Genomic DNA, 7,756 nt, shown 5'->3' on the forward strand with positions numbered 1-7,756 from the left:
CTATAAACTACTTTCCTACTTTTCTACACCTACATGCATAGGGAAGTAATCGTTCACGTTCAATGTATCAGGTTGGCTTTACAGAATTTTAATAAGCATTGAAACGTGTTATACACATATTTGAACGAAGAGTAGAAATGCGTATCATGGATATTTGCAAAAGTTTATGGTCTACCTTCATTTCTGTCTGGTAAATCTTACTATTTTCTCTAGGTATTATCTAGGTAGGTCCGACAGTCCTCTTAGTAACATAGATTCGTACCATCCGCCCCTGGAATTCGAACTGCTGTGTAACTTGCATGAGGAAACCTTACGTCCTAACCAGCAGCCCATATTTAAATTCTATAAAGCTGACTACAGTAAGATTATTCAAGAACTAAGTGAAATATCTTGGCAAGGCTTATTCTCACAATGTTGCGACGTCGACGCAATGGTAGATACATTTTACAAAGTTATTCATGACCTTATTGAGAAATACGTACCTAAGACTAAACCTAAAACTTCCAAATATCCCGTTTGGTTTAGCAGGAACCTTGTACGACTTTTACATGAAAAAAATAAGTATCATACACGGTATTCGAAATTTAAAAACCCTCTAGATAAAATCTCATATATTACGCTAAAAGACAGAGCTTCCAAATTAATGAACGTTAACTATAGGCTATATATCAAGTCGATTGAATCTTCGATCACTTATAACCCTAAGCTCTTCTGGTCATTTCTTAAGCATAAACGTAACGGAAATAGTACTTACCCTTCCTCAATTCATCACGACGACCTCAAGGGGCGTAATGGAGCAGAGAATTGCAACATATTTGCTTCATGTTTTGCATCTGCTTACAATCCTCATAACATCAACAATGTTAATGTTACGTCTAAACATGTAGCTGCGCAATGGCAGAATACCGATTTCCCGACCCAATTGACATTAACCACGGATACTGTTATTAAAGCGTTAAAAAGACTTGACCCTTATAAGGGGCCAGGGCCCGACGGACTGCCCTCCATTTTTGTAATAAAATGTTGTGACGCCTTGGGAAAACCTCTCTCTGTGATTTATAATGAATCGCTAAGCACAGGTTGTTTTCCGAAGGCTTGGAAAGAAGCGCGAGTAGTACCAATTTTTAAGGCTGGTGACAAGTCCGCTGCGAACAACTATAGGCCAGTGTCTATTTTGTCTATTTTTGGAAAGGTGTTCGAAGCTTTAGTATTTCCTATACTATCGTGGCATGTAAAACAAATATTGATGCCTGAACAACACGGTTTCATGAAGGGCCGCTCGACTGGAACCAATCTTGCGTGCTTTATTTCAGATTTAGTGGACGCCGTAGATCGTGGATCACCTGTAGACGTAATCTACACTGATTTTAGCAAGGCGTTTGACAGGGTGGATCACAAATTGTTAATCAACAAGTTACAAGCGATCGGAATTGCAGGAAAGTTGTTGCAATGGTGTGAGTCGTACCTTGTTAAACGCACGGCTAAAGTTGTGGTTAATGGTTATTCGTCGAACACGTATCTCACTCCATCAGGTGTACCCCAAGGCTCCCATTTGGGCCCGTTATTTTTCAATATATTCATAAACGACGTGGCGTCTTGTTTTGTACACTCGAAAATATACCTATACGCGGACGATCTAAAAATCATTAAACGAATAGATGGCACTCAAGATCATCATAAACTTCAGGAAGACTTAGATCGTTTTTCCATATGGTGTTTAGATAATAATATGATACTTAATGCTGAAAAATGTAATCACGTACACTTTTCGAGGAAAAAAGGACCGTACTTTTGTAGTTACAATATCAATGGCCAAATTATATGCGAGAAAGAAGTTATCCGAGATTTGGGTGTTTATATTGACAACAAGCTTCGCTTTAACGTTCATGTTGATAAAATTGCTACTAAAGGTTTTAAAATGTTGGGTTTTATACTTCGCAACTGCAAAAATTTCAAACGCGCCTCAACTAAAATTGCAATATTTAACTCAATAGTCAGGTCAGGCTTGGAATATTGCAGTATAGCTTGGACTCCATTCTACGAGATACATAAACAACGTTTAGAATCAGTGCAAAAAAGATTTCTTTGGCACTTGTCATATCACTGCAATATAGGCAGAAACAAATCTAGCTACGGTTCACGTTTGAAACACTTCAAACTTCTGAGTCTAGAAAATCGCCGTATAATCCTAGATCATCTGTTCCTGTATAAAATAATAAATACTCACATTGATTGTCCACGGTTACTGGATCAAATAAATATTAACGTGCCTTACAAAATCGCTCGAAAGTCTCGATATCGGTTGTTTAGCGCTAAGAACTTTAAGACCAATCTGGGCCATTTTTCTACTGTAAATAGAATGCAGGTACAATTTAGTCGTCTGTCAAGCTCACCCAACGTAGATATCGACATGTCTTACTCTTTACATAAATTCAAGTCTACCCTGCACGGGGCATTATCATAACGGTAAAATTGGTAAATTATTGTTATTGTTTTTTTTATTATTGTTGTTTTTTTTATAAGACTTTTTTTATATAAGACTTTGAAACTTATAAAATGTTTAGGTTTTGTTTTTCCTTTTTGTGATTAATTGTTGGATGGCACAAGTCAGCACAATATTCTTAGCTAGTAACATGGCAAATGATTTTTTTATTGTTTTTTTTCTTACTCCTATGTTTAATGCATGCCGTGGCAGCCTTTAATTAAGGCTACACTACAAAATGTAATTATTATGTAAGTGCTATAACATGTTCTTTTCTGGTGTATGCTTTGTTGGTTGTCCTTAAATAAATAAATAAATAAATAAATATTTTGGATTACAGCCCCGTGACTAAGTTATATCCGCTAAGGTGAATCGATGATAAGGATAATTGACGCCTAGAGCGGTGACCATCTGTCATCATGTCACAAAGTTCCTTCGTTCTCTGACGGCACGTATTTATAGATCCTGGCTGCTATTTGTACATCATTGGCAGTAGTCACTATAGGAAGTCAGGAGCCATAGTCAGACAAGAAATCTTACTTAAGTTAAATCAAGCGCAGTTGTTAGAGTAATTCGAAAAGTGGAAATAACGATCAGTATGAGGTTAAACGAAACGCTAAAAGGACCTCAAAAAATGTTGTCTGAGTCTGGACATTGGGTCCATTGTCAATAGGTTCAGATCGGGGACACGCAGTTAGACACTATTACATGCGTAACATGAGTTATTAGCTTGGACTCGAGCAGCTACGCAAAGGCTTTTATCGCGTTGACGTCGAACTTTCTTAAACTGCTTTTATTTTTGCTGACATTCGTGTCGGTGAGCCGTCGTGAGCGCACGCCGCGGTCGCTCCGGTCGCGCCCTCCCTTGCTCGCCAGTGTGGAACTCGCAGCCAGCGCGGCTGCCTCGCCAGCCACTGACGTTGCCGCCACAAACCAACCGTGAATACATGATATACCGTAAAATCTTCTCAACGAGTTTCGTGTGTAATATTTTGTAAAAACAGTGAGCCAGTGAAGTAAATCCATTCAATTCTGTACACTCAAGTGAAATGAAACTGAGCGATGCGATAATGTTGCGTTGTTTTAATTTTATCCGAAGTGAAACACTGATAGTTTAACTTCGTTCCGTACACAGGTGAGTTGCCACTCAGTTATTTCTTTTTAAACATTTAATGATAGGTTGCAGAATATTTTTAATTGCGGTTTTTTCATATAAGCAGATACTTAAACCTAACTTGAAATTATAATTGCAGTATAAACGAAATGTTAAAATAGATGGAAGGGTCCTTTAACGTTATAATGAAAAATGCCTATTCTAAGCTTCTAGTAAAACCGTAGAACCATTATCTTTTGCGTTATCCATATCCACATCGTCTGCCCTTGGTCATCCCGTGCTCTCGTATCAATCTAGCTAGGTGTGTACTTGATCTCCCGTCAAGATAAAAAATCTTGATCAATCCTTATCAACCGATATTTGTTGTAAAATTGTATAATTTATGAAAGTGGAAAAAATGGATCCACTTCTGTTAACTAAGGGTCACTATCTAGTTCTTCGAGATAAATTTAATTGAGAACGAGTTTAATATCCTGGCTGAGTTGCCTCTCCTACTTAACAAACAAGCTAATAAACTCACCGTTATTCGATAATAACATAAATCACTTCTATTCCTCAGAAATCAGATCTAAATGCCATTTCTACATAGGTAGGACCTACCTATTCATAGGAGTTTGCTATATTGAATGTTTGCATTGCACATTGTTTATTTGCGTTTATAAGCGTTAATTCAATGATAAGGAGAATCCAGATGATTCAAGAATGATATGTCATTATTTAGGTATTAAGAATAATGAACATTTTTGATAACAGTTATTACTTACTAGTTTAGTAGGTAGTTAGCAATAGCCTAAGACAGTGAGTCAGTAAAGTTATTGTAATTTCAGTGTTCACTGATCTGCGGGCCTAGTTCGAATTGTAAGAAACTTGTTTGAGTTGGTATTGCACCGGGCCTATTCTACAGCCTACATTCCTGGAAGTACTAAAGACATTGCCTTATTAACCATTGCCATTATTAACATAATATGTATTGTAAGTAGGTATGTACCAAGCTGGTGATAAAGGTACAATAAAAGGTGTTACATGCAATAATAATTAAAAATATTCAGTTAGAAAATAAAGCGAGCATCTTGTATGGGAGCGTGTGAACTGAAACCTCGGTGCAGCGGCGTCTAGTCCGTCAGCTCACTTTCTATCCATTCATGGAGTCTCCAACTTTTTCCAACGATTTCTTTCGGCCTTCTCTGTTTAAGTTGGATTTCCAGCTTTCTTCTTTGTTTGCAGCATTCACCCGTGTGTGCAATATTGTACAATTACCTGCTCCTCAGAAAAAATGCATAACCATATAAAACTAGATTCTCATCAGCGATTGTTGTATTCAAGAACAGTTACAAGAAAATTCTTAGATTACAAATGCCTCCATAACATTCAATTTGGAAAATATGCTCATTCATATCCAAGAAATAGAAAAAATACATGACTTGATATGACAGAAAGATACCTGAACAGTCCCGAACGAACAGAGTAGAAACAATTACCTTGTGATTAAGATACTATACTTTTCATTTCTTGATAACGGAGATTTTATAAACTTGAGGCAGAATCAACAGTAGGTACCCGATTGTGTAAGATTGCACACATTGCGTTGCAAACACGGTAAAACACGTGTAGCTATATTTACCAGGCATTATTTATCAGTATTACATTGTTGAGGAAACAAATCTGTGTATCGAGTGATCCTGGATTGATCAGTAGCCGCTTTTACGTATCTATGAGGAGTATCGGCCGGAATAATCGGTCAGGCATGCGGCCCAGAGGTCGGAGGCGGTTAATTGGCGAAGAGTCGCCACGGCCGGTTTGTCCGCCGGGCGTTGTTTTACGACATTCCTAGTCTTGTAAGCGAGCTGCGCTACACTCCAACACCATTGCTAATTCTGTTAACTAGCACATCCTTTTCTTTGTCATAAAAATATTTTTTGGTCATATTTATCGCACTATACGCTGTTTTATCGCCGTCGAAAATCCAGTTGTTTTTATGATACCTGCCTTTATTGCCCTAGGGTTGTAATTTGTAATACAATACAGTCGCGTGTAAGCTGTCCACAGTGAGGCTTCCTTCCCAGTTTAGCCGGAAATTAAGAATCCCCTCGCTAGTAAGCATGTTCGACTCCCCAAAGTTTTGGTTGTGTTCCCTAGCAATATCGATCCGTTATTATTTATGTTCCGTTCAGGAATATTGTGGTTGTAACACTACGTAGTAGGCTCGCAGTTGGGGTTTGTTATCTATTGATTTATCTAGAAATACGTTTTACTTATCTAATGTTATATTATGTTGGTATACTGGTAGACAGGACTATATTTAGATTGCATGTTCTCAAGGATGAAACCGCAATAAAGGCAGATTATCCATGATCTTGTAATGCTTACGTGGATTCGTTCGGCCATTGATCTCGAGCTGTTGGAAAAAACGAGGAACAGTTGTCGACCGGGGCGGCGGGGATTCACGGTTGAGCGCCCTCGCCACCTGCGTCACCGTGCTACCCGCACCGGCCGCACCATCAGCAACTAGCCGATATTGCGCACACACCACACGCCACTTGCTCTATTTCACTGTTACAACAATGCTATCTAAAAAGTTAAACAAATGCGACACTGAGTCACGAACACTTGTGGACAAATGGCATAATATTGCTTTTACTATATTAGCTGAGGAGTAAGTCTCTGAAGAATTTATTTTATCGCTTAAGCATCAGTTAATACCTAACGTTTTAATGCCCACAATTACATGCATTTTTTACACATATAGGGTTTTGGCATATTAATAAATGATAAAAACTTTTAATAAATAAAAAGCGTGTGTCATCCTCATCAGTTAATCGTATTCAAAATGAATACTTCATTTATAAGAGTTTCGAGTTAAAGAAGGTTACGTGGATAGTACATTTTGTAGCAAGTGTACCTTTATGCAATTCCATTAAACTTTCACTTGCACGATTCTGTCATATTGTTGAATAGTTAGCTCTGTCAGTTCTAGTCGGAGGAGACGGTGATATGTATTTACTATTGAGCATAATTGGGAGTCTTTTAGATCTCCTCTAATAAACATGCAGGTATTTCTTCAGTCCGAGATTTTTTCTATTTTTTGTTTCGGTTAATATCGGCTGGGTATGTAGACATTATCACTACCTATCCGGTGTAAATTTTTTCATAGCTCTATTACCTACCTAATTAGAAACGTAAATATTCCTATAAAAATATTATTTACGAACAAAACCTGCTGGGCGATCAGAAAATTAAAAATAGTACCTAAGTTTGTCTGTTGCGTTACCAAATCACATACTTCGTTTATGGACTCTAAACATGTTGATGTTTAAATCTTCCTATGTAAACAAAACGAATGCTAATTAATTCACTAATCAGCCTTGCTAAAATAGGTATTTCTGGTATTAAATAATCTTGGCACAATTTGCGAACGGATCTCGTAATCCACTTATTGACTTGCTAATACGCCTTAAAATAACGAAGATAACTAGATATTATAATAAGTGGGTACAAACAATTAGCTTTTTATGCATAGGACAAGTTAATTAAGGTTAATATCACTTGCGTCTTGTGCAGTGTCAATGAGTGTTGCGAACATTTGCAGCGGAGCAAGTTGCCGCAGGCTGCGCAGGCGCGGGTCATTGTACCGCTCGCCCGAGGAGGCTGCACTTGCCCCCTGCCCCCCTCACCGTGACACCCGCAAACCCGCATCCTTTATAACTCATACAAATAACAAGGACAATGACTAGTCCTTCGTGAGGTAACAACTAGATTTGAAAAAACTTTGATAGTAGCCAGATACGAGCATGTTACATTACTTTTATCATTTATCATGATTTCTTGAGAACGTGTTTGGAATCAAAATTAAAGACGTTGGATGAAAACCAGTCCTAAGCTTGTGCAGGCAGATGTAACTTCCCGTGGCAAGTGGCATCCATAAACAAAGAAAAACCACAGCAACGATTTAAATGTCGCCTCACATAACATAAGATCTTCATATAGGTACTTAAGTACGATCTACTATTTCTTAGGGTCAAACAGTAATCCAGGAACAGTAGAAAGCTGTAATACTTCTCTAAGTACTTGTTCTATGTAAAGGGCTTATCCTAAATCACCTAAAATACAAAAACTATACGAGCATGGAAACAGTTAACCGAGTGGCCTCATTGTGTACTCAA

General features: G+C 37.9%; 1 protein-coding gene across 2 annotated transcripts in view; it reads left to right on the top strand.

Annotated features, from left to right (window-relative positions):
* The first annotated feature begins 3,296 nt into the window (after positions 1-3,296).
* Positions 3,297-7,756, top strand: part of LOC124632273 — a 35,231-nt gene continuing 30,771 nt past the window's right edge. Inside the window, exon 1 of one of the 2 annotated variants that reach the window (XM_047167048.1) lies at positions 3,297-3,617. The gene's annotated coding sequence lies outside the window, so the exon portion shown is untranslated. The remainder of the gene's footprint in view (positions 3,618-7,756) is intronic. The other variant, XM_047167049.1, reaches the window with a different exon arrangement.

Source organism: Helicoverpa zea, chromosome 8 (genome assembly GCF_022581195.2).
Source record: "Helicoverpa zea isolate HzStark_Cry1AcR chromosome 8, ilHelZeax1.1, whole genome shotgun sequence".
Taxonomy (NCBI): domain Eukaryota; kingdom Metazoa; phylum Arthropoda; class Insecta; order Lepidoptera; family Noctuidae; genus Helicoverpa; species Helicoverpa zea.